Source organism: Rhinopithecus roxellana, chromosome 18 (assembly GCF_007565055.1).
Source record: "Rhinopithecus roxellana isolate Shanxi Qingling chromosome 18, ASM756505v1, whole genome shotgun sequence".
NCBI lineage: Eukaryota > Metazoa > Chordata > Mammalia > Primates > Cercopithecidae > Rhinopithecus > Rhinopithecus roxellana.
This window is the reverse complement of record NC_044566.1, coordinates 20,605,366-20,632,825: the sequence shown is the minus strand read 5'-3', so window position 1 is coordinate 20,632,825 and position 27,460 is coordinate 20,605,366. Positions and strand designations below refer to the sequence as shown.

At 33.7% G+C, this 27,460-nt stretch overlaps 1 long non-coding RNA gene across 1 annotated transcript; it reads left to right on the top strand.

Moving 5' to 3' along the window:
• The first annotated feature begins 4,336 nt into the window (after nucleotides 1-4,336).
• LOC104679866 lies at nucleotides 4,337-26,671 on the top strand. The gene is made up of 5 exons (XR_750375.2): nucleotides 4,337-4,408; nucleotides 21,039-21,064; nucleotides 21,898-22,035; nucleotides 23,281-23,340; nucleotides 26,196-26,671. It is a non-coding gene; the product is annotated as an uncharacterized LOC104679866 (long non-coding RNA).
• The last annotated feature ends 789 nt before the right edge of the window (nucleotides 26,672-27,460 follow it).

Genomic DNA, 27,460 nt, shown 5'->3' with positions numbered 1-27,460 from the left:
CATAAATACATCAAGTTTACCACATAATTATTTAAGAAAAGTTTAGCACATAATTATTTAAGCAGTAAAAAAATTAGGCAGTTCAGAAATATAAGTACATTGCAGAAAAATATGTTCCAAAATCAGACCATTTAGATACGGGTTTTTTGTTTTTTTGGTTTTTTTTTTGTTTTTGAGACAGAGTCTCGCTCTGTCGCCCAGGCTGGAGTGCAGTGGCACAATCTCCGCTCACTGCAAGCTCTGCCTCCCGAGTTCACGCTATTCTCCTGCCTCAGCCTCCCGACTAGCTGGGACTACAGACACCCGCCAGCACACCTGGCTAATTTTTTTGTATTTTTAGTAGAGACAGAGTTTCACCGTGTTAGCCAGGATGGTCTCGATCTCCTGACCTTGTGATTTTTCCCACCTTGACCTCCCAAAGTGTAGCTATGGGTTTTTTGGTAAGAATTTTCTTTGTTAAATAGAATTGTTATGAAAATTAATATTTTTGCAGTAGCAAAATAATTAGTAGCATGGGAACCATTATGATCGTTGGTATTATAGGTGAAACAGTTCTGAATAAAATTCAAAAGATGAGGAAAGAAAATATTATATTGCATATTCTGAGTGTTGCTTTTTTTGTTGTTGTTTTGTTTTCTTTTATCCCTCAGACATACCTACAGTTGATAAAATGGCAAGGCTTACTTTGATACGTAAAGAACTGCAGACAGATGATATCTACAGAGGTAATCAAAAAAGAACTAGCAATAGTAACTAATAGCAGCACTTGGAGAAATTCTATGGTCCCTCCAAAGGAAAGTTGGCCTTAACGCTGGAAGTAAGCAATATATTTATTGACGTTGCAAAAGAAAAGGCACCATATACTTCTGATAAATAAATACAATTTATACATTTTTAATATGTTCTTTTTTTTTATTATTATACTTTAAGTTCTAGGGTACATGTGCATAACGTGCAGGTTTGTTACATATGTATACTTATGCCATGTTGGTGTGCTGCACCCATCAACTCGTCAGCACCCATCAATTCATCATTTATATCATGTATAACTCCCCAATGCAATCCCTCCCTCCTCCCCCCTCCCCCCTCCCCATGATAGGCCCCAGTGCGTGATGTTCCCCTTCCCGAGTCCAAGTGATCTCATTGTTCAGTTCCCACCTATGAGTGAGAACATGCGGTGTTTGGTTTTCTCTTCTTGTGATAGTTTGCTAAGAATGATGGTTTCCAGCTGCATCCATGTCCCTACAAAGGATGCAAACTCATCCTTTTTTATGGCTGCATAGTATTCCATGGTGTATATGTGCCACATTTTCTTAATCCAGTCTGTCACAGATGGACATTTGGGTTGATTCCAAGTCTTTGCTATTGTGAATAGTGCCGCAATAAACATACGTGTACATGTGTCTTTGTAGTAGAATAATTTATAATCCTTCTACTACAAAGACACATGTACACGTATGTTTTAAGAGCATTAGATACATTTTTAAGAAATACCAAAATTGAGATTTTGATAACATTTTTCTTTTTGTTATCAGAAAAAAGTCAATCAATCTTTGAATTTTTTGCCTTACTAAATTAGAAAAGTGAGTATCCTCTGTGTTTGGTAATATCCTGTTAGTTCACAGACTTTGAAATGTGTTGAAATACACTCTATAATAGTGGAGAGAGAAACAATGAGACAGCTTTAGGAAAGTCATCCCACAGCTGCCTAAAGATATGGTCTATGCAGACAATGTATTCAGTTCCCTGGCTCACCATTTGTTTTTATCCTAATGTTTCATGTTCCAGTTGCTTCCTTGCACACTGTGGAAAATGCTGGGTGAAAGAAGTCGTAATAAGGAAAGATATCAATACATAAACCACGTGTTTTTTAAATTCATTTATATCTACATTAACTTCTGATTGAAGAAAAATAATTTGTTGTTCAAAGACAGCTTGTAGATAATGGGTATCTATTTGATCACATAGCAATGATGTAGGAACTCAGTGTTCAGTTAATTAGATATTGCTCAGGTAAGTAGAAGAGATTAAAAAACTTAATAAAAAATTTATTTATACATACTAATGATTTTAAAGAGAAACTGCTGGGTTTCAGGTCAAATGAGTGATGCATTTAGTGTACATGTATTTAAGATATGTACTAAGACAACAACAACAAAAGAATGGAAGAAACGAAGAAAGAAAGGTTGGAAGGAGAGAGATGACAGGATGAAAGAAGTGGTAACGTAACAGAGACAAGTATTTCAAACGGTTCATGAATTATTTTATTCAATGAGCATATGCCATAGAATGAAAATGAGATGGGAGATGTTACATGTCTTTGCCTTCATTCAATTTTGTCTCCTGTGTGTCTCACAGTGTGACATTCTCACTTTCCTGAGTGTGAATCCAATATTTAAAGATATAGTGAAAATTATTTTGTTCATGCCCCCTAAATACAAGCTACTTTACAATGGACTCAGCCAAGAAGCTGTGATCTGTTCTGTCGCTGGCAGAAAAACCAGGTGTGACAGACTTGTTGGTAGATGTCCCTAAATGTACTTAATGGCTTATTTAAGAGAATGCCAGTGAGCAATGTTGATTATAAGATATTTCTGAGCCGGGCGCACTGGCTCACACCTGTAATCCCAGCACTTCCTAAGGCAGCCTGACTTCTGTCCAAGCAGGAGTTCTGCACAGGTTTCTGAGTTAGTGCTCCTATTTCATTCTTGCTAACACTGACACAAGTATAGCATGTTTAAAGGCAATATATGCCTGTGCCTACTCCTCTACTTGAAGCTCTTGATTTACTTCACATTGTTGTTATGGTGATGTTTGAACTATTTATTATGACTTACAGATTATTACTGATGTCCTTGAAGCATGATAAATGCCATGTGCATTTTTTAAAAAATAAAATAAATAAAGGTAGTCCTGTCTCTGGACTCTGACCCTCAAATCTAGTCTATTTTATACCTACACTTATTTTTTTTTTTTTCTAAGATGAAATACACTGATTCTACTAGCCTGGTCTGTCATGTCTGTAGTATATTTTTCTGCTCTCTTTCAACAAATCTAAGCTTATTTCTCACGTTTTCTATTATTCACACATCAACTATTGCTAAATATTTTTTTTTTTTTTTTTTTTTTCTTTGTGTGGTTTTTATTATGTTCTTCATTTCCAGCTCAAATGAGACTTAATGGCATCAGTTAGGTACAAAGCATAAAACTTGCACAAACATACTTGCACACAACCATGTATACACACATCCATCGAGAAAACAAAGCAGTGACAAGCTGTGAAAACTAGTATTGGCTAATCAAAAACAGATCCATCTACTTCGTCTTATCCTTACTGCCTTGTGGCTTTGCCTGCAAGTACAGTTTCATTTTCCTGGCTCTTTCGGGATTTGAAATGACTCCCAAATTTTGACAGATAGAAATACGGAGAGAACCTTAGATGACAACCATCTTTTTAATACTTTGAAAAAAAATCATCTCTATTGAGATATAATTTACATATAATAATCTGTCGTTAGTGTCAGGACAATGTGATGTTATTGGTGGTTTTCTTTTTTTTTTTTTTTTTTTTTTTTTTTTTTTTTTTTTTTTTTTATTATACTTTAAGTTCTAGGGTACATGTGCATAACGTGCAGGTTTGTTACATATGTAAGCAGTCTACTTTTTTACATCTCCATGAAAATAACACTTAATATTTCCCTAAACTATAGCTCTCGATTATATTCTCTCCTACATAGTTAGAATTGCAATTAGTAAACAAGTAGAATTCTACATACACCTCTATTTGAATATACTTTTATTAGAATTCTACATATGCCTCTATTTGAATACATTTTTATTAGAATTCTACATATGCATCTGTTTGAATGTCCTGTTATTAGAATTCTACATATGATTGGCTATTCTTGGTGTTTTCAAAATTCAGTTTAAAAGAATGGAATTCATTGCCTTCCAGATTCTCTCCAAATTCATTTGCTCCTTTTTTTCCCGTAATTATTTGCTTATGGTTCCACAAGTATGTACTCTAGAGAAATGGTCATGTATGTGCTAAAGGAGACATGCACAAGGATTACATAGATACATACATTACAACATGAAGAAGTTGTTGACATATTTACTTTAAATAAAAACTAATTTTAGAATAATAGAGAGCATTAAAGACATTTAGATAAAATACACAAAGAGACAGATATGTCTTATAGCTACTTACCTCCTTTCTATATGCCTTAGTAAGGTTTTGAATATAATAAGAAATGCAGGGGATTTAAATCTAGGCAAAATAAAGCCATGGCCCAGGATTCTTCTTTAAAATGTGGCTTCTATCTGGATAGATGGGACACCACACATTTGACAGAAGATTATTTACATGAGTGGTAGTAGGACAGAAAGAATGTCACATATTTTTGAGGTGTGCATTTGACAAAGCACACAGTCCATTGAAAATTCATAAAACCTACCTTATGGTGATTTCTTTCAAACACTTGATGCTTATGGCATTAAAATATAGTTGTTAAAAGTGTGTGGATGACACTTTTAATGTTCATGAGGGTTGTTGATTTCTAAAATTAAATAGTTATAATAAATATGTGGGCTTACACGAGTTAGCAGGTTTGATTGCATTACCATGATTAAATGGTTTCTTCAGGGAAATATTGTTGAATATTTTTGTTTGTGTTAATTTGTAGACCTGTAACTTGGAGACACCTTAAAGTACATATTAGAAAACTCTGGCCATATTGTAAAAATTAAAGTAGCATACAAATGTCAAATGTTGTAATTTTTAATATTAAGAGACGTTGAAAATAAAGATAAGTGCATATTGTGTTCCTATTCTAGGAAAATGTGAATAAAAATCAGAGACATTGTATCTTTTTCTAAAAGCATTGATGGGAAAGTCTTGAAATGAGAGGTATAGTTTAAGAAATTAAGGGCATTATCAGCTCATTTCTATAGTTGTGTTAATTCAAACTTCATGGTAGAGCACTAGAGCTTATAAATACACAAAGCAACTGCACGCATTGAGAATATTTCTACATGAGTTATGCAAAGCAATTTAAAGCAGGTTACCTACCTCAAGTCTGCTGGTCAAGGTTGTTAGAAAAATGGCTTGGGAAGTTTTAAATGTAGAAATAATGAGTTATCCAAAATCCCAAGGATGAAACAGTAAATAGTGGTACAGTGTGCTGTTAATTTTTTCCCCATCAGTTCTTCTATTTAACTCTCTAATAATAAAGCTAGCAATAATTAATTACATTTATTTTATCTAGTTATGAATGAGGGCAGAATGCAACGAAAGTTCAAATATAGCAGAAAAGTAAGGGAGGGGGATATTACATTTTTTTCCTAATTTGAATTACTCTTTCAGGAAATGACTTTCCTAAAATTTTATTGATTTTAAGAGCTAATTAATGTCACAGATTTATTTGCTAACATAGTTATCTGCTACATAGCCCAATATTGGTAAACACTGTGCTAAATTACTGTAATATTATTGAATCTTAACTAATTTTAACAATTATCAACTAAAATTGAAATTAAATTTGATCACCATATTCTATCCACATGAACGAAGGGAGGGAGTAAAAGAGGAAAAGAAGGAAGGGAGACAGGAAGAAAAAGAAGAAAGGAGAAATATATAGTTATGATGAAATACATAAAAACATAAAAATACTAGCAGATAAACTAGCTCAAATAAAAACTATCAAGCTGTTTAAATATCACATAAATTCAACTAACTTAGTCAATTACATAAGTAATTGAAATAATTACTGATTTTGAATAGTACCTGTATTAGCCCGTTTTCATGCTGCTGATAAAGACATACTCGAGACTCTGTAATTTATAAAGAAAAAGAGGTTTAATGGACTCACAGTTCCAGGTTCTGGGGAGGCCTCACAATCATGGTGGAAGGTGAAAGGCATGTCTTACATGGCAGCCGGCAAAGAGAGAATGAGAGAGCAGTGAAAGTGGAAACCCCTTATAAAACCATCAGTTCTCATGATACTTATTCACTACCATGAGAACAGTGTGGGTGAAACCACACCCATGATTCAAGTTTCTCCCACCAGGTCCTTCTCACAACACATGCAAATTCTGAGAACTACAATTCAAGATGAGATTTGGTTGGAGACACAGCCAAATCATAACAGTACCTTTGAAACAGTATTTTATTTTGGTAAAATAAAACATAAGTCCTTTTACATATAATTCTACATAGATGATCCTTATCAATATTAGACATTCTATAAACATATTAATGAAAGGAATATGCTTTTTATTGAAATCTTGACTAAATTACTGGTTATCACATGCTTTTCTAAAGAGATTGTCAACTATAAAACTATTATGTGATATTAGTTTAATAAATAGGTTTAGTGACACATCATTTAAGTTAAAATGTTTTCATTTCTTTTGGTTCTTAAATGTATTCACATATTGAACAATTATTAACTTTTAAAATAGTTCAAGTATTTGATTTAACAAATAATTTAGAATGTTTTTCACACTAAAAATCACATTTATAGGCACATATACAATGTATATAATTATCTTAATCAAAAACTAAACTGTAAAATGTTCTTCCTATTTTATTGTATAGGTTTGTGTATTCACATGTATAGGTAGCTAGATACATAGATGAATAAATATAGACAACAGCTATAGAGGTATACAGCTAACGATTCAGGAGAACTGATAAAAGTGAGGAATCTAGATGGAGCGGATTTGGATTTCATTCTTGATTTTAAGTCAATAAGGATAAATCATAAACTGTATATACAGTACTTAGCATGCTTGACAATAAGCAATCCATAAATGATAGTTATCACCATAATCATTATTATGTTTAATAATTATTTTGTCCCATGACTAGAATTTCTGTTTAAGAGAAAAATAACAGTCACAGTTTTGACAGTCACTTAATTTATGAGGTAGTTTAATGTCTATCATTTAATTTTATATTTATTTCTATATAAAAAAAAATTAAGTGATGTACCCAGCACACAAAGCAAAGATGACAGCTGACCTTGGAAGAGAACCAAGAATGCCTTTGTATTCTTAATGCAGTTTCTTTTTACAACATTAAGTGTCTTTCTATTTTGTCAGGAAAAAAAAGAAAGGAGTGAAAGAGGCATGAAGACTGGGTGTCAGAACTGGTTCTAAAATTTACAACTCTGTAAATTATGATATTTTATGGAGAACAATTTCAATTTCATCATGGTTCAATTGGGATAAATAATACTTTTCCCTATAATTTGCTTAGCTTATAAAAAGATGTGATAGTAGTAATTTAGTTTATAATAGCTTGCTAGAGTTTAATTTGCAATTCAGATTTATATATAGTATTTGAAAGCACACTTCTCCAGGTGTTAATTGTGCTTAAAAGTGAGCTACACAGGAAAAATATATCCATTATAGTGACTAGCTTAAGAGACGACGGACGAGTTATAACTGACAGGACAGGTGAAGGCAAGCTCTGGACATAAATAGTATTTACTCGGATGTTTGCTTCATAATTATTGGCTAAATTGTATGGTTTGATTCCATGTAGTTTTCCACATTCTTATTTCACAATAGAACATTTAAAAGAGTCAAGTAAAAACATATGTAATATAATATTTACTTCTGAGTAATAATCATGTAGCATAATATGCAGTAATCTGCCCTTATCCATGAGTGATGTGCTCCAAGACCCCCAGGGATTGTCTGAAACTGTGGATAGTGCCAAACCCTGTAGATGCCATTATTCCCCTACACATGCATACCTATAATAAAGTTTAACTAATACACCAGGCATAATAAGAGATTAACAACAATAACTGACAATAAAATATAACAAGTGCAACAATATGCTGTAAAAAATTATGTAAATGTGTCCTCTCTCTCAAAATATCTTGTTGTACTCTACTCACCCTTCTTGTGTTGATGTCAGATGATAAAATGCCTCTGACAGGAGTATGGGATTAGGATGACTAAAGGGAGGGACAGCATGAGATTTTATCATGCTATACAGAGTGACATGAAATTTAAAATTTACGAATTAGTTTATTAAACGAGAGGAAGGCATGAGAGCATGTAACGAATGCTTAAGCAAATGGAAGTCACAAAGTTGCTAACTCCAAAGAAAAGTTCAAAATTTCCTGTTTTTAATGTGCTAAATTTAGTAATAAATAAAATTACTAGACACAAGTGAGGTCACCATTGTGGCAATCTTGGGAGACACAGATAAAATGTAAATTCTCATTCCTGTAGAATAGGAATTTGGATAAGCACTTTAAGAGCACTAACCCACAGTTATAGAAAGCTACCTTTAACCTATAGCATCGATTTATAAACATAAAGATTTCTTTAGATACAAAAACTGATAAGCCCTGGTCTCAGCACAGTCAAAATTTGTCTTAAAAAAAGAGACGTCTGAGCTGTAAGAGCATTCATTCTAGGAGCTAAGAGGGAGAGAAAAGGAAAACCAAACAATCCGATTTTTATATCACCTACTTCTTGGTCTTTCCCATTTCCCAATAAGACAATGCTTTAACTGCTGATTATTGTGTCTACTTAAGTAAACTGTTAACATAAGTTTCCACAAGACTGTGATAAACTCTTATCCCAAGATGAAAAGTGATATTGAAAGTGCCCATTTACTTCCATCCAATTTGGGGATTTCAGGCACATTAACACACATGAAGGGGGCAAACATATTTTCAGCATAAGGAAGGTGAGTATAAGACTGCAAATTGTTACCATGGGTGGCTGTAAAATCACAAAAGATCAGCCTAGAAATGAGGTGAGCAGAAATATCCTTTCTGTTCCTTGTGATTTATCGGGAGTCTTCTTTAAGGATATCTCTTAAACATCTGTATGAGGTCAAATCTAGTATCTTCCAATCTGATAATTTTTGTTGGTCCACTGGTGCCTTGGGGCCATCTAAAATGCTTAGTTTAAATTTTGGCATAATATTACTTTAACCTATAGATTCAAACATTACAAAAGATGCTGTTTTGAGGGTATTATATTAATTTCTCATTTATATAATATATTATTAAGGCAGTGTAATTTAAGAACTACATTGTTAGTGAAATATGTGTACAGACCAAATTTATCTAACAAGGTTTTTAAAAAATACCTCCCTTCAGTCTGTCTATTCAAAGATTGGTAATAATTGATCAAATGCGTGTGGAAATGCATCAACTTGTCCTTTCGCACACCAATCAGAACATACACTCATATTTGTTTTAAATTTCCTGGGTTATATGTGAATATAACATATTTAAATAATTTTATTTGTATCGTAAGTATTCAGTTCTTGTTATGTGCAATCTACCTTCCTTTAGTAAAATTAATTACCTAAAATTCCAATCATAGGGTAGTTGGCCAGTCTCATTTTTAAGTGAAAATAAATTAAAAATTCACAGAAAAATTAGAAGAATTAATTTCTTAATTTACTTTTTCTACATAAAACTATATATATTCTCCAGTATTATTTTCAGAATTCATTTAATAGTAGTTTATTAATTGTAGACTAAGTCTAGGCTGATCAAATGAATGAGAAAATGCATCAACGCGCTCTTTTGCACACCAAGCAGAACACAGACTTGTATTTTTTTATTATTCAAAAATGGGGCCAATCTTGTCTTAGGACATTGATCAGCATTTAGACCCTTTTCTGCAAACAGGGAGTCCCATGAATTAACTTTGAGCCCCTTTATCTTCCGACCACAACCAGGGGTCCTGCCTATTCCCAAGGAGCCCTTATTTGTTTAATGTATGCTAACAATCTGGTATTTGCATTGTACTGGAAAGATTTATATAGCCAAGGAGGTGCCTAAGTTTAATAAACATATAAATTCCACTGTGAAATTGAGTTAAAATCGGCCGGACGCGGTGACTCACGCCTGTAATCCCTGCACTTGGGGAGGCTGAGGTGGGCGGATCACGAGGTCAGGAAATCAAGACCATCCTGGCTAACACGGTGAAACCCCGTCTCTACTAGAAATACAAAAAATGGGCCGGGCGTGGTGGCGGGCACCTGTAGTCCCAGCTACTCGGGAGGCTGAGGCAGGAGAATGGCAGGAACCTGGGGGGCGGAGCCTGCAGTGAGCCGAGATGGCGCCAATGCACTCTGGTCTGGGCGACCTAACAAGACTCCCTCTCAAAAAAAAAAAAAAAAGAAAAAAAAGAAAAAAAGAAAAGAAAAGAAAAGAAATTGAGGTACAATTGGCTGAAGGTGGAATTCTTTGGAGGAGGTAAATCATTTGAATTTTCTTTTTTGAAAAAAATTCAAATTTTATTTTAGATACAGGGCATACATGTGCAGATTGTTTACATGGGGATACTGCATGATGCTAAGGTTTGGAGTACAGATCTGGTCACCCTGGTAGTGAGCTTAGTACCTGCTAGGTAGTTCATAAACCCAACTCCCCTCACTCCACCCTCTAGTAATTCACAGTGTCTATTGTTTCTATAGTTATGCCCATATGTTCTGAATGCTTAGCTCTCAGTTATAAATGAGAACATACGGTATTTAGTTGGGTAGTCCTGTATTAATTTGCTTAGGATTATGGCTCTATCCATGTTGCTGCAAAGGACATAATTTTATTCTTTTTTATGGCTGTGTAGTATTCCATGGTTTATATGTACCACATTTTCTTTATCCGACCTACCATTGATGGACACTTGGGTTAATTCCATGTCTTTGCTACTGTTAATAGCACAGCGATGAACATACAAATGCATACGTCTTTTAGGTAACATAATTTATTTTTGGGGGGGATGTATATATCTAGTAATGTCATTGCTGGGTTAAACGTTAGCCCTGTTTGAATTTCTTTGAGAAATCTCCAGACTGCAACTTCTGAAACTGAATGACTAATAAAGAACTTGTCAAGCAAAAGAGTTCTGGAGGATGGATTCATTGCTGAATTCTATCAGACAGACAAAGAAGAACTGGTACCAATCCTACTAAAACTAATCTAAAAAATTGAGCAGAATGAGCTCCTCCCTAACCCATTCTGTATAGCCAGCATCAGCCTGTTACCAAAATCTGGCAGAGACTCAACAGTAAAAGAAAACTTCAGACCAATATTTCAAATGAACATAGATGCAAAAATCCTCAACAAAACACCAGTAAATCAAATCCAGCAGCATACCAAGAAGTTCATACACCATGATCAAGTAAGTTTTGTCCCTCAGATGCAAGGCTGGTTCAACATCCAGGAATCAACAAATGTGATTCACCACATACACAGAATCAAAAATAGAAACCATAAGATCATCTCAATAGATGCAGAGAAAGCTTTCGATAAGATGCATGATAAAAATTCTCAAAAGACCGGGCATTGAAAACATGCCTCAAGATAATAAGAGCCATTTGTGACAAACCTACAGCCAACATCATACTGACTGAGCGAAAGCTCGAACTATCCCCTTTGAGAACTGGAACAAGACAAGGATGCCCATGCTCACAACTCCTATTCAACGTAGTTCTAGAAGTCCTAGTCAGAGCAATCAAGCAAGAGAAATAAATAAAAGGCATGAAAATAGGGGGAAAAAAAAGAAGTAAAACTATCTTTCCTCATTGATGATATAATTCTAAACCTAGGAAATCCTAAAGACTGCCAAAAGACTCCCAGAATTGATAAACAACTTTAATAAAGTTTTAGGATATAAAATGAATGTATAAAATCAGTAGCATTTCTATGCACCAACAATGTCCAGACTGAGTGAAACCAAGAACACAATCCCACTTACAATAACCACAAAAGAGACAAATACCTAGAAATATATCTAACAAAAGAGGTGAAAGATCTCTACAAGGAGAACTGCAACACACTGCTGAAAGAAATCAGAAATTATACAAATAAATGGAAAAACATTCCACTATTGATTGGAAGAATCAATATTTTTTAAATGGCCATAATGCACAAAGTAATTTATCAATTCAGTGCTATTCCAATCGAACTACCAACATCTTCACAGAATTAGAAAAAATAAATTCTAAAATTTATATAGGAACAAAATAGAGCCCAAACAAAGTAATCCCAAGCGAAAGAGCAAAGCTGAAGGCATCAGACAATCTGTCTTCAAATTATACTACAAGGCTAAATTAGCCAAATTATCACATTACTGGTACAAAAACAGACCCATAGACGAATGGAACAAAATAGAAAACTCTGAAAGAAAGCCATACACTTACAATCATCTGATCTTCAACAAGGTCAACAAAGACAAGCAATGGAGAAAGGACACCTCATTTAGATGGCTAGCCATATGCAGAAGATTGAAGCCAGACCCCTACATTTCACCATATATAAAAATTAACTCAAAATGTATTAAAGATTTAAACGTAAGACTTCAAACTATAAAAATCCTGGGAGACAAAAATAGGAAATCGTCTTCTCGACATCAAGCTTGGCAAAAGTTTTTTTTTTTTTTTTTTTTTTTTTTTTTTTTTGCTAAGTCCCCAAAAGCAATTGCAGTGAAAACAAAACTAGACTAGTGGGACCTAATTAAATTAAGAGCTCCTTCCCAGGAAAATAAACGATTAATAGAGCAAACAGATAACCTGCAGAATGAGAGAAGATATTTGCAAACTATGCCTCTGACAATGACCTAATATCTAGACTCTCTAGGGAACTTAAATTAGCAAGCAAAAAACAAATAACTCCATTAAAAATGGGCAAAAATTATGAACAGATAATTCTCAAAAGAAGACATACAAATGGCCAACAAACATATAAAAGATGCTCAGCATTACTAATCATCAGAGAAATGCAAATCAAAACCACAATGAGATGCCATCTCACACCCGTCAGAATGGCTATTACTACAAAGTCGAACAACAACAAATGCTGGTGAGGCTGCAGAAGAAAGGAAATGCTTATACACTGTTGGTGGGAAGGAATTTTCTGAAGTCACTTGAGCTACCTATGTTATTTCATGTGTAGGTTCACTGAATTGGGCTGATAACCCCAAGTGCATAATTACTTTCTGTACCCAATATTCATTCACAAAATTTTTTCTTTCATCTTAGAATTGATACATGGGCTAGATATTCTGAAAGGTTTGAGGACCATGGTACAAACATGTGGACAAAAGACACATAAATTTTTATTATAACTACAGTATATTTTCACTTTTAAGAGAAATGTTTTATGTGCCCTTTAAGAAAGTATAATGGGTTGGTTGTTTATTTATTTATTTTGAGACAGGGTCTCATTCTGTCGCCCAGGCTGGAATGCATTGGCGCAATCTCAGCTTATGGCAACCTCCGTGTCCTGGGTTCAAGTGATTCTTATGCCTCAGCCTCCCAAGCAGCTTACAGGTACCCACAATGACACCTGGCTTATTTTTGTATTTTTGGTAGAGATGGGTTTCACCATGTTGGTCAGGTTGGTCTCGAACTCCTGACCTCAAGTGATTCTCCCACCTTGGCATCCCAAAGTGCTGGGATGACCCACCGTGCCCAGACACATAATGGTTTATTTTATATTATTTACTACTTTCATATTTTGCATATAATGGTGATGACTGTAGAGCTCATCAGAAAGAAAACCCTATTTAAAATTACTACGTGGTGTTTTATTGACAAAGCACAGTTGACTTCTACACACATATGCCCACATCACACAGAAACATATATTTTACCTTCCAATTTACAATAAAAGAGTAATGAAATATAAATTATAGAATATCTTTAAAACAAAGAATTAGCTAAGATATTTTTCTGTCTTAGCTGTTGCCATTTAATGACTTTTGATGTAATCTATGATTAATGTAGAATTGAACATCTTGTTCTCTTTAAAACTTCTTTTTACCAAACCGAATTTCTTGATTCCATTCTATATTTAAAGCTCAGCTATGTATATTGATCAAACTGACCTCACCCAAAATAAAACGGAAATATACGTAATCTGGACATAGGATTTTGCTCTTTCTTCCACATTAGGTATGTCATTTGTATTTGAAGCACAATATTGACCTCAAATTATGAGTCACTCATTCACAAAATCATACAAAGATATGGCATTCCCCTGTCTCTGGCGCAGCTTTAGAGTTGCCAACCAGCCATATAAGTTAACACAATGAAACAGCATAAATGATATCGTCAACTTTTTATTTGTAATTACTTAATTCACATTTTCCAAGGATATAGGTAACAGAAACTTGTAGGCCTTCTGTGATGGATGACTCTCAGTGTAATATTTGATTACTTCAGAGGACATCTCATTATAAGTTGGCTTCATTTCAGAACTTTTTTTAGGATGAGAGGAAAGAAAGCATAAAATGCAGTCAACAGGAAGATAAAATTGATTTTCAAGAAAAGATAACACTATAAGTCATTCACCTCACATAATCATGACAAGGTTTTAAATACACATCAATCCCTAAAATATTTTAGAGAAAAAAGTGAAATTAGCGCTAAATAGAACAATAGTAATTTTTTGAAGAACAAAAATGCAGCAGATAAATTAAATATGATGTTCAAATATAGAATAAACTAAGGTTATTGGTTTAGAGGCAGGGTTGAAAACCATGGCACATAATATGTACAGGGGACTATTTTCACCAGCTTATCCTAAAGTAATTGAAAACTGAATTTATTTTTAAGTAATTATCTAAATAAGAATATATATATTCATATAATATGTAATATTTACATAATAAAGGCTAGAAAAACTATTAAAATGTAATCACTGCTCTAAGGGGCAGTTCAACTCTGGAATAGAAGCAAAATATCTTTGAAATCAGTTCCCTACCAATAATCTTATTTGTTGTAACAAATTTTTATTTGATTTAAATATTTCAGTTATTGTTTTATGGCAATTCACACATTAGTTTGCATCACTTGCTACCTTTCGTATGAGCTGATGACATAGGAATGTGAGAAATTCTTCTCAAGGGCATATATTTTTCATAAAAGTAGGTAAACAAAAATGATTTTCTTAGCGTTAAGCAATATCCCATCAAACATTAAAAATTACATGATTTTATTATCCATTACATTTGTGTCAACACTGGATGGATTTATTTATTTATTTTTGACATAATTATAGATTCCCCTTCAGTTGGAAAAACTAATACCGAGAGAAAATCTATATACCTTTCACCCAGTTTCCTACAGTGGTAACCTCTTGCATTGTGGCAGTATATCAAAACCAGAAAATTGACATCGACCTGATCCATCCATTTTATTCAGATTTCACCAGATTTACATGCATTCTTGCATGCGTGTGCATGGATAAGTGTGTATGTGACCTTAGTTCTATGCAATTTTGTCCCATCTGCAGATTTGTTTTACCACCCCCTCACAGTCAATATACAGGACAGCTGCATCATAAGGATCTCCTTTTGTAATCTTAGCCACTTCTAACCTCTGCTTCCTAATCCCTGGCAATAACTAACCTGCTCTGAATCTCTGTATGTTTATTATTCCATGAATGTAATATAGATGCAATTGTACAGTATGCAACCTTTCGAGATTAGCATTTTTACTCAGAATAATTATTTTAGCGTTATCTACATTGCTATCTCATTTTTACTGCTTTTTATCACTGAGTATTATTTTATAACATAGATATACCACAGTTTGTTCAACTATTCTTGTATTGAAGGATATTGGAATTATTTCCAGTTTTTGGCTATTATGAACAAAGGTGCTTATAATATTTACTTTCAAGCTTTATTAATATAAGTGTTCATTTTTCTGAATTAAATGCCCCAGAGTACAATTCCCGGAATATATTATAAACAAATGTTTAGTTATGTAAGAAATTGCCACAGCGTTTTCCAGGTGACTGGTCTGTTTTACATTCTGGCTAGCAATGTCAGCATGGTCGAGCTAGTTACTTCATATGCTCATGAACATTTGATGTTAATCCTATTTGATTTTCCTCATTCTAAGTGTGTAGTGATATATCACTATTGCTTTAATTTGCCTTTCCCTAATGGTTAATGATGTTGGACATCTTTTTTATATGCTTATTATCAACTGTATGCACTATTTGGAAAATATCTCTTCATCTATTGCCCATTTTCTAATTGGACGATTTGGTTTTATACTGTTGAGTTTTGAGTGTGTTATATATTTTAGATGAAATACATTTGTTGGATACATGGATTGAAAATATTTTCTTTCAGTCTATAGCTTAGATTTTCTTTCTCTTCACATGAGTTTTCACAGAAAAAAAACAATTTTTCATTTTGTGGATGTCTAGTTTATCAATTTTTATTTTATGGATTGTGTTTTTAGTGTTAAGACCAAGAACTCTTCACCTAGCCCTGTGTCTCAGCCATAGATGTTTTCTTTACTATTTTATTTTTTCTAAGAAGTTTTAGAGATTTGTGTTTTAAATTAGGCTCATGATCCTAGTTTTAGTTGATTTTTTATAAAATATGTGAGTTTTAGGTAAAGGTTCTTTTGGAAAATATTTTGTACTTATGGATATCCAATTACTCGACTACTATGTACTGAAAAGTTTCTCCTTCCATTAGATCATTTTTACACTACTGTCAAAAATCTGTTGGTCTAATTTTTTGAAACTCTTTCTGGATTCTCTGTTCTCATGATTCTTGCTTCTCTTTCATGAATCTGAACCTTCTACTTCATGAATACCACTTTCTTTTACAAATTGTACTTTCACAGTAAGGCTTAACATCTGACAGAGCAATTGATGCCACTTCTTTTTCAAGATAATTTTAGCTATCCTCTGTTCTGTGCTGTTTCATGTAAATTTTAGAATGAGCTTCTCTGTGCTTTATAAAGCATCACTGATATTTTGATGGACAGATATAGGAACCTATAAATTATTTTGGTTTTCCTACCCATTTATACCCTATATTTATCTATTTAGGGCTGCTTTGGTTTATTTCATCATGATTTTATAATTTAACTTTTAGCCTATAAATACTATATATATTTGGTTAAGTATAGAGCTAACTACTTTCTTTGAAACACTAGTAAATAATGTTGCACTTTTAATTTCAATTTTCACTTGTTTGTTGTAAGCATATAGAAACAAAATTAATTTATATTCATATATCAATTTATGTAGCAACTGTATTTTTTAATCAATTGTATATTTTTTATACAATTGCTCTTATATCCTATGACTTAACTCATGTATTCATTCTAGGAGATTGTGTGAGTGCATGTGTGTGAGAGTGTGTGTGTGTGTGTGTGCGCGTGCGTGTGTCACCCTTGGGATTTTCTACATAGACAATCATGTCATCTGAAAAAAAAGTTTTATTTCTTTCAATCTGTATGCATTTTTTTCCCTTTTTTTCCCTTCTTACAGTGGAATGATCTTCCAGTATTATGTTGAAGAAATGTTGCAAAAGCAAACGCCCTTGCCTTGTTCCCAGTCTTAGAAAAACACCATTTGACCTTCACTATTAAGTATAATGTTAGCTGTGGGTGTTCTGTAGATGCACTACATCAAGTCAAAGAGGTTTCCCTCTATTTCTAATTAAACAAAAAAATCATTCTGAATGGATGTGGAAATTTGTACTGTGTAAAATGGTAATATTACTCTGATTTTTTTCTTCAGCCAATTTTATGAAGATTTCATCAGTTTTCAAATGTTAAAAAAGTCTTGCATGATTTGAATAAAGTTCGTTTGGTCATGGGGTATACTGCTTTTTGCACATTTCTGGATAAGATTTGCTAATATTCTGCTGATGGTTTTATCATCTATGTTTACAGATGACATTGTTCTCCAGTTATTTTTTTTTTTTTTTAATATCATCTTTGTTTAGGTTTGGTATCAGAGTCACAGTAACTTTACCAAATAGTAGGGAAGTGTTCCCTTACAATAGACTATAAAAAAAAGGAGCATAGTTAATTATTCTTTATTTGTTTGATAGAATTCAGCAGTGAAATAATCTTACTCTGGCAATTTTTTAAACAGATTTCACTTATAAATTTAACAGCTTCAATAGTTACAGAACTGTTTACATTGTTCATTACATCTTGGCTAAGTTTTGGTAGATTTTAGTTTTCAAGAAATTGATCCATTCTTCTGAGTTGTTGAAATTATGCATGTAAAGTTACTCCTCATATTCACTTATTATCCTTTTATTAAATGCAGTGTCTACAGTGATATCTCTATTTCATACTTGACATGTTAAATTATGTCTTCTCTTTTTATTGCTGTTCCTGCTAAAGTTTTATAAGTTTTATTTTATGTCAGAGAAGCAGTGTTTTTGTTCCTCTGCTGGTTTATTTTTTTTCCAGTTTCACTGATTTCTGATCAAACATTATTATTTTCCTTTTTTCAGTTTATTTTGCTCTTTTCTTTCTAGTTTCTTGAGGAAACTAGATGATTGATTTGAGAGTTTTTGTGGTTTAAAATGTAAACATTTAATGACATACATTTTCCTCTCGGCACTGTTTTAACTGCATCCCAGTTATTTTGATTTGCTGTATTATTATTTTCATTCAGTCCTATGTATATCATTAAATTTCCTTGGAGACTACCTCTTTGATCCATACATTATTTAGAAATGTATTATTGAATTTCTAATATTTTAGAAAATTTCCAAGGATTTCTGTGTTTTTGAAATCTAGTTTGATTCCATTGTGGTTAGAAAAAAATGCTATAAATTTTTAACTTCTTTAAATTTAGTTATAGTTTTATGGAATATAATATTTTCTATCTTTGATGAATGTTTTATGAGCACTAAAAAATTGTTGGCTAACGTGTTCTACATAGAGCAATTAGATCCTGTTATTTCATTATGTTGATCACTTATTTCTTGCAGTAGGGTAGAGGCAGAAGTTCAGCTCTCTGCTGATTTCATTGTCACCAGAGGAGGTTGATGAAACTAAAGTGTCATCTAGACCTATCTTCCATTTTCTTATTCTACTTTTTTTGCTGCTGGGTAGGGGTAGAGGATCAGCTCCCTCTGGGTAGGGGTAGAGGATTGCAATCAGTTGACTACAGGGTTGAAAACAAGTGGCGTTCTGACTGGCCCTCAGTCCTATAGCCTTGAGTTTTGAGTTCAGTCTTGATGATGCCAACCGGATGAGTTTCAGCTCACTGTTAGTGCCTGCCAACAATATGCAAGGGTACAGTGAAGTGGAGTGGTAATTAGCCCTTTCTTGCAATGCTTTATTAGGTCTCATTGTTATAAAGTGGGGCTGGAGGTAAAACCACCTTTGCAAAAATTATCTCAGTGAGATAAATCTAATCTAACTGACTCCATCTTGCTTTTAACCTCACAAGCTAAATGCCTTTGTTAATTTTAAAACAAAGATGACAGTCGTTTTTCAAAACCAACAACCTTCTTGCTCAGGGAGCAAAACCATCTTTGTAAGACTAATGAAAGTTCACAAGAATAGGATATGGGAGGGCCCTGAATTCTGCTAAAATGTAGGCATAGTAAAATGGTAACTGGTCATTGTCCTCTATCTTGCCTTTCTGTAATCACTTACTGCTTGAGAATCACATAGATGGAGGTCACAGAATTTGTAACTTCCCCAGTTGCTCCTATAGAAAATGACACTGTTGTCAGAACTTAAATATTGGTATTTGAGGTATTTTTCAGATTTTTGCATTCTGGAAACCAACTGACTCTTTCCAGACCCATGATTCATACCAGGAAACTGGCTCAACCTGTCTTGGAACCCCCTCTTAGAAACTCTCAGCACATGAAGATCATTTGGACATTCCTATGATTTCATCTCCAACCAATAAGCAGCACCCATTTCTTCATTTCCTGCCCACCAAATAATTATTTAAAGTCCTAGCCTCTGAACTTTCCAGGAGAAAGATTTGAGATAAATATCCCATTAATCTGCTTGGCTGGCCTTGTGCTAATTAAACCTGCTTTGGTGCAATACCTGCTGTTCCCAGTGCATTGGATTTTCTGGGCAGCATGAAAGGTTAACTTGGCCTGTTACAGACGTTCATCACATCACTAACTGTATTCCAGTGACACTACCCTGGCATTAAGTTGGAGCACCATTTTCTTCCTCAAGAAGATCAGCCCCCATTCAGTTTGCTAGTACCACACAGTAGGAGAAGCCATCCTGTCTCCTTCTGCCAAGCAACTGGGTGAGGTTGAATATCTACTTTATTCTTGGCACGAAAACCATGAATAGGGTATGATTGTTATGTTGGTGCTTGGCTACAGTTGGATAAGTGTTGCCAAAAAAGGCCCGTGGTGATGCCACCATTTTCCCACATCTCGGCTAAAAAGCAGTGCATAGTATAGAAATATGGAGCTTTGTTGTCATACTTTTTTTGGAGCTTTTTTGTTTGTTTGTTTGTTTGTTTGTTTGTTTTATGCCTATTGGTTCTAGGACAGAGACCTTTATGATGCCCTGTGTAGGAAAAATGGAAGAGAAAGAGAAAACCTAGGGAATACAACACTGTGTCGCTCCTCAAGTTCCTGTCCTTATGAGGTTTACCTACCTCTTTGAAACTTTCAGTCTTCTTGACTATATTATTATGCTATGTGCTGGGTCTTCTACTTGTAAGAGAAGCCACCTAGGTGAAACGGAGCTAATCTATCTTGGCTAGAAGCAGATGTGTATGGATTGAATTATAATGATTAATTATACTGAATGAAATATTGAAACTAAATGCAAATGACAAAATATTTATTTTGAATAAGGGGCTCTGTTTAATTTTTTTTTTTAAATGCTGCAATGTTCCACACATTTTGAAAAAAAAATCTTTCAAAATTCTAAGCTTGTAGTTTTGACATCTTTTCTAGTTTTGCTAAAATAGAAATATTACATGTGGGACTTTGAGAATAATAATTATGCCATTTTCTTCATTAATATTCTTGACACCCACTCATGCTGAGTTTAATGATTACTTTCTAGATTTTAATATCACCTATGTGAACTAATAAGGCATCTACTTAGAGTTTTTGTGTTGACTTAAAGATTTAGGTATTTTATGGTTTATGTATATTAATACTAGATGAATATGCAGTGGGCTTTATTTAAATGTTTCAAAGCTTTTCAAACATTGTAATAATGATTAATAACAAGTTTATATTCTGCTCATATTAGCTTTTCCTATATTCCTTAGGGATTTTAGAAAATATAATTTTAAAGGTAACTGAATTTTATTTCAACTTATATATGTACAGTTTTACATACAAATTCAACCAGTGTTTTCATTTGTAATTTAGAATGTGTTGCTTTATTTCTGAGCAGGGAATTCCTAAAATTTCTGTGTTTTAAAAACTTATCCAGTATCAGTAAATGAAAACAAGATGTCATCGTTCCATGTAACTCTACTATATATTTATTTATCTTTATGATACAAGCAGATTATTTTTTAAATTAAAAAAACAAAAGATGTAAAGATTATAGGTGTCAAAAGTAGTTACTGGCCTTTCCTTTAATATAATGAGCAGAATTGGAGATGAAATATTAATCCATTTATGCCGATTATCTGCATAAAAACAGTTATCTCGAACTCAGGGTCAATTGACAATATTTAAGAATTATTGAAAGAAGCTTTTAAACTGAGATATTTAGAATAATTAAAGTCGATTTCAATCTTCTATGGGGCTTACATGATCCCACTAAATTGAGCTCTTTTAACATCAAGCAATTTAAAGGAAAACAAGAGGGAAAATAAAAAGAGATGAGAAACCTTAAATATTTGATGTAGGGAAGAAAGAAAAAAAAGTAACTATTGTTAATTCACTTTATTCAACAATAACTGGGCTCAGGGTAAAATGTTTTCAGATCTGGAACGTCTTCTTATCAAAGACTTTAGCTTGCAATGGATGTGGTAGGGGTGATTCTTCTTGGATGATATCTGAATTTCTTCAGAATTCCTATTTTCAGTGGCTTATCAACATGGAGAAGAATTTGTGTAGCGTATCATAAGATAACTCAACAATATATCTGTGTTTATGTGTGTGTTTCTGTTTAAGGGGGCAGTAGTTCAATACTACTTTAAAAATAATACTCCCTGGCCGGGTGCGGTGGCTCAGCCTGTAATCCCAGCACTTTGGGAGGCTGAAACGAGGGGATCACGAGGTCAGGATATCAAGACTATCCTGGCTAACATGGTGAAACCCTGTCTCTACTAAAAATACAAAAAATAAGCTGGGCGTGGTGATGGGCACCTGTTGTCCCAGCTACTCGGGAGGTTGAGGCAGGAGAATGGCGTGACCCCGGGAGGCGGAGCTTGCAGTGAGCGGAGATCCCGCCACTGCACTCCTGCCTGGGCGACAGAGAGAGACTCCGTCTCAAAAAAAAAAAAAAAAAAAAAAAACCTCCCTAAATTTTCCCCAGGAAAGTAGGACCTAAATTCCATAGAACTCTCTCCCCAGGGATGTTGACATTTGCAGTAAGAACTTTCTTGTCCTGCTATTCTTCACATAGAATCCTAGTTATCATTATAGGAACATCTGCCTTATCGTATTTGGGGTCACAGGATTTTCTAATTCCAGGTATAGAATTATGAACAAATCTTATTTTTTGTATAAACCTTATTTTCTTAAATTACCTGCATTTAACATTTTTAAAATGTATTTTGGCTTTTTTTCCATTACAAAGATAAAATAGTCCTAAGTAGTATTTAGTTGGGAAGTCCCGTGTTTATGCTAAATTTGCTTACTTTTGTTATTTTCTCAAAATATTTTCTTGAAAAAATTATTAATAGATGTTTCTAAAGGTAATTTTAAAAATGAATTGACATTTAAATAACATGGTTAATTACATTTAGTTACCTATCATTTAAGCAATGGAATCCTAATTCAGTGGTTATTTAACTTCTATTTCACATAAGACATATCTCTCAAATAAATTTTCAAATTATTTTTGACTTTTGTTAGACATAAAGTCTCACTATGTTTCATTGGTTGGAACTCCTGGATTCAAGCTATCCTCCCACCTCAGCTCCTTGATTAGCTGGGACTTCAGGCACATACCATTGTATCCAGCCAATTTTCAATTTATTAAAAGCTTAATTACATTTTGCGATCATCAAGATTAAACAAACATTTTACATTATTGCATATAAGCATCTCTTTCTCGTTCTTCACATATACACACAATAAAAATGAACTACAGTTGTGGTTACTCGCTCTATTTTAGATACTTATATCTTTCCCTTGTCAATAATTATATTTAATATATTTATATATGTTATTTGTTATAAAAAGTAAATATTAACTAATTTTAAAGAGTTTTAAAATACAGTATCTACTATAAATGAATTCTATATCACTCATAAGCTAACATTGTTGCTGGAATTAATTTTATTATTTACTCACATTTATAAAACTCAATAGCTTTTCCTTCTATTTCAGACAAATTATACCTATTTTTCTCAATAACACATGGCTACAGTGAAAGACTTCCATTTATTGGTAAGTTTTATCCTTAACTGATGAATGTCCCATAATAATAGTAGACATGGTAAAGATGAAAGAAATTATTTATATAACTTTTTGTGGAAGCCCATGATTTAGAGACTAATACAGTGGAGCTTATTGTGCAACTTACTGTGAAATTTCATGATTTATTATGCAGTTCTTAGGAGCTTATTGAGTGTCCTTATTGTCACACTTCATGATTTACTGAGTAATACAGAAGAGCTTATCACATAACTTGATAGTGAAATTCTGATTTACTGTGAAATAGTTGTTCCAATATGTTTCTACAATGGGAAGAGTTTATCTAATGTTTTCTAATTACAGACAAGCTTCATCAGACACTTCGTTTTCAAAGCAAGTAATATCTATAAGAAAGCTTTGAATGCATCTTTTGCAATAGGAAAATTCCTCCCTTCAAAATGATCATTTATCCTAATTTCTGAAGCATTTAAGCCTGGGAGTTGGCCCCAAGAAAATGAAAGGCCATTTCTACTTTACTTCATAATGTACCATGATGACACAGTAGTTGATGATAGTTATCTTTCAAGAGACTAAAGTTAAATTGTTCTAAAAATGATAAAGTCACTACACTTGAATGAATTAAACGTCTCAAATTATTTTTGTAATACCTGGCTTAACTGTTTCTCTCTTTCACTTACCATTAAGCAAAGTCTTAATGGAGAAATTTTATAATTTGATAGCATGCAAAATTGTAAATTTATAAATTACCACTAAAACTGTAATGCTTTCATAACATGTTTATGCTAATTTTTGCTCAAATATATGAGGAAATTCTATAACATTCAATGTTTTACTAATTTTTAAACTTTTTTTGTTCATTTTTATTTCTTAAACTTTATATAAGCTTAACAGTAGTTAAATATGTGTAATGCAAATAAGTAACTTAACTCTTGAGAGAATATATGACTTTGATGTTTAATTTCACTTATCTGAAAATGAAATTGTGCAAGCAAATGGGGATTATTTCATTTAATTTCATTTAATCTATGCATATACTTTGATATAGAAGATGTTAAATGTGGATTGTATGCAGTTACAAGAATCAATACTCTATATGCCCAAATATAATATCACTCATATCCCCCAGGGAGCATGAAAAATACACAGAATTGTTTTCAACCATTAGCATGTCTACAGTTAGAAAATATTGGATCTCTTGACATTAGGGAGAAAAGAGAAAGGGATAGAGGGTGGGACACAAATCTTTGGGGAAATTTTATAACTAGGAACAAAAGAAGGAAAAGTAGTAACTGAGCAAAATGGAAAAAGAATAGTTATAGAGCTAAACACAGAATCTGAGGACACAGTGCATTTTTGGATACAGTGCATTTTTTCACCTTAAACTTAGTCAGTTTTGAACCCTCTGGTAAGGCTTATTATTTTCCTGGCAGCCAGTAGGCAGTTTGATGCAAAGCTAAAAAGCTGTTATAAAATAGGGTTGATTGACAGATAATGTGAAAGAAAAAATCATATTCAAAAAAATAGTTTTACTAAAATATAATGAAATATATTCCCTCAAAATGGAGTTGGTAAAGACAAAGTAATTTCATAAGACGTAGATCCTATTAGATAATAATAGTACAAAAACTACAGAAGTAGACTATGCATAAAAATAGTTAATCTATTAAGAGAGCAGAAATTTTCATTTACTTTTATGAAATTAAAGACAGGGCAACAGAATCTTAACTAGGAAAACTAAAGGGAACTATATTAAAAGAAGAAAACTACAATTCTTTGAAAGGCATTGTGTTGTAACAGGACAATCAAGAAATATGATGGCAGGAAGTGGAACCAAATACTGACTCCACAACATATCGTTCATCTCTTATGAACTGATGAATCCCTAATGAGAATATATTTGTGGATATAACTCAGTCACACCATCTATTATATTTAGTAATCATTTCAGTAACAAATACTTATCAAATTCACTTCGAATATATAGATGACTATTGTTCTAAAACTTTACGTTTGTGTATGATGTACCAATGAACAGAAACCTCCACTTCAACACACACACACACACACACACACACACACATTAGCACACTCTTTCTTTTTCTTTTTCTTTTTGTTTTCGAGACAGCATCTTGCTCTGTCACCCAGGCTGGAGTGCAGTGGCATAATCTCGGCTCACTGCCGGCCTCTGCCTCCCGGGTTCCAGTGTTTCTCCTGCCTCAGCCTCCTGGATAGCTGGGATTACATGTGCCCACCACTACACCCGGCTAATTTTTGTATTTTTAGTAGAGATGGGATTTCGCCATATTGACCAGACTGGTCTCGAACTCCTGACCTCAGGCAGTCCGCCTGCCTCGGCCTCCCAAAGTGCTGGGATTACAGGCGTGAGCCACCGCACCTGGCCCACACTTTCACGTAGACTTTTTCTTTCTTTCTTTCTTTTTCTGAGATGGAGTCTAGCTCTGTGGCCCAGGCTGGAGTGCAATGGCACCATCTCGGCTCACTGCAACCTTTACCTCCCAGGTTCAAGTGATTTTCCTGTCTTAGCCTCCTGAGTAGCTGGGATTACAGGTGCCCGCCATCACACCCTGCTAAATGGTGTATTTTTAGTAGAGACGGGGTTTCACCATGTTGGCCAGGCTGGTCTCGAACGCCTGACCTCAGTTGATCCGCCGGCCTTGGCCTCCCAAATTGCTGGCATTACAGTAATGAGTCACCACCCCGACCCACATAGCCATTTAAACAATTTATCAAAAAGCAACATTTAAAATTTGTACTTTGTTATTTGAAATTCACAACCTTAGTCAAGTAATAAAGCAGGGTTGAATGGACACTATTCACTCTGCTTCATATCTCTACACTCCCTAAAGATCACTTTTTGGCCTCTGGCTGAGATCAAGAGCACTACCTGAAGATGAAAGATGACAGGAGCTGATTTGCAGAGTCTCTCCCTCCACATTTTTGTTGTATTGAATTTGTTTCATTTTATTCTCTCATCTTTCATGGAATGTTACAATTACCTAAATTATAGACTAATACAGAAGTTTTTGAGCAAAAAAGTATATGTGCTGTGAAGGTCCACATTTTAAACGATCCTAAAACGTAATTGTTTTAGAACGGGCACTTGTCTGGGTCCCACTGAATGACTCATTTTACAGCATCACATTCAATATGGATTCTATCAAAGGAAAACCAACTCATTCTCAAGATGAAATTCATCCTTTGCAAATTATGTACCAATGACATCACTCATTCAGTGCCAATTATGGAAAAATAGGTTTCAACATAGAGTAGCTTGTACTGTTTATTTAATAAAACTTTCAGAATGTGTTTCCTTTATAATTTCCAATTATTGTAAGTGTTAAAGTAAGTCCTGCAATAGTCTTTATAACACAAGAAAAGGCTTCAAGGGAATCATATACTCAATAGTACTCAAGTGGAGTATTGAAAAAATAATGCCATTATTGCAATAGCAAACATCATCGACTATATAGATACCTTCTTGTCTCATTTGAAATGTGCACAGGGCTTTATGTCATCATCCATTTTACAAGTGCATTATTGTCTCCCACAGCAGAGACCATGTAGGATGCTGAAATTTGAAAAGCTTTCTTATGCACATATTGATAGATTATGCATTATTACATGTGTATTAGAGAATCGTGTTTTTATGAAAAGCAGTAAGTGCTCTATTCAGCAAAAATGTTACTCTGTTTCTCAGACTATAGAATATGTCTGACTTCCTGTGGTAGGGTTTTTAGTCAATTTGTTGAGTCTTTCCAAGGACAGTCAAAATGAAATCAGGGGTTGCAGCATTTTAATATCTCTTTGAACCTAAGCATTGCTGAAGCACTCAGAAATCTGCAAATTTGCCAACTCTCTTGTGGGCCTTTGTAGAGTGTTGGTAGTTAATTAATTACTCCCTAGTAATCAACTTTGGAGTGTAATAGCAACTGTTTATTTATTTTATAACTTTATCAAATGCTGAATGAAAGATTAACCTGCACTATGTGCTGTATTCAGTTGTAAACTTTTATTAAATTTAGCCGAAACAGGTAGATACAAATAATAAAAAAGCTACCTGAATATAGATCTGAGAAAAAGGGAGTTTAACTAATAGAATAGCCACAGTACA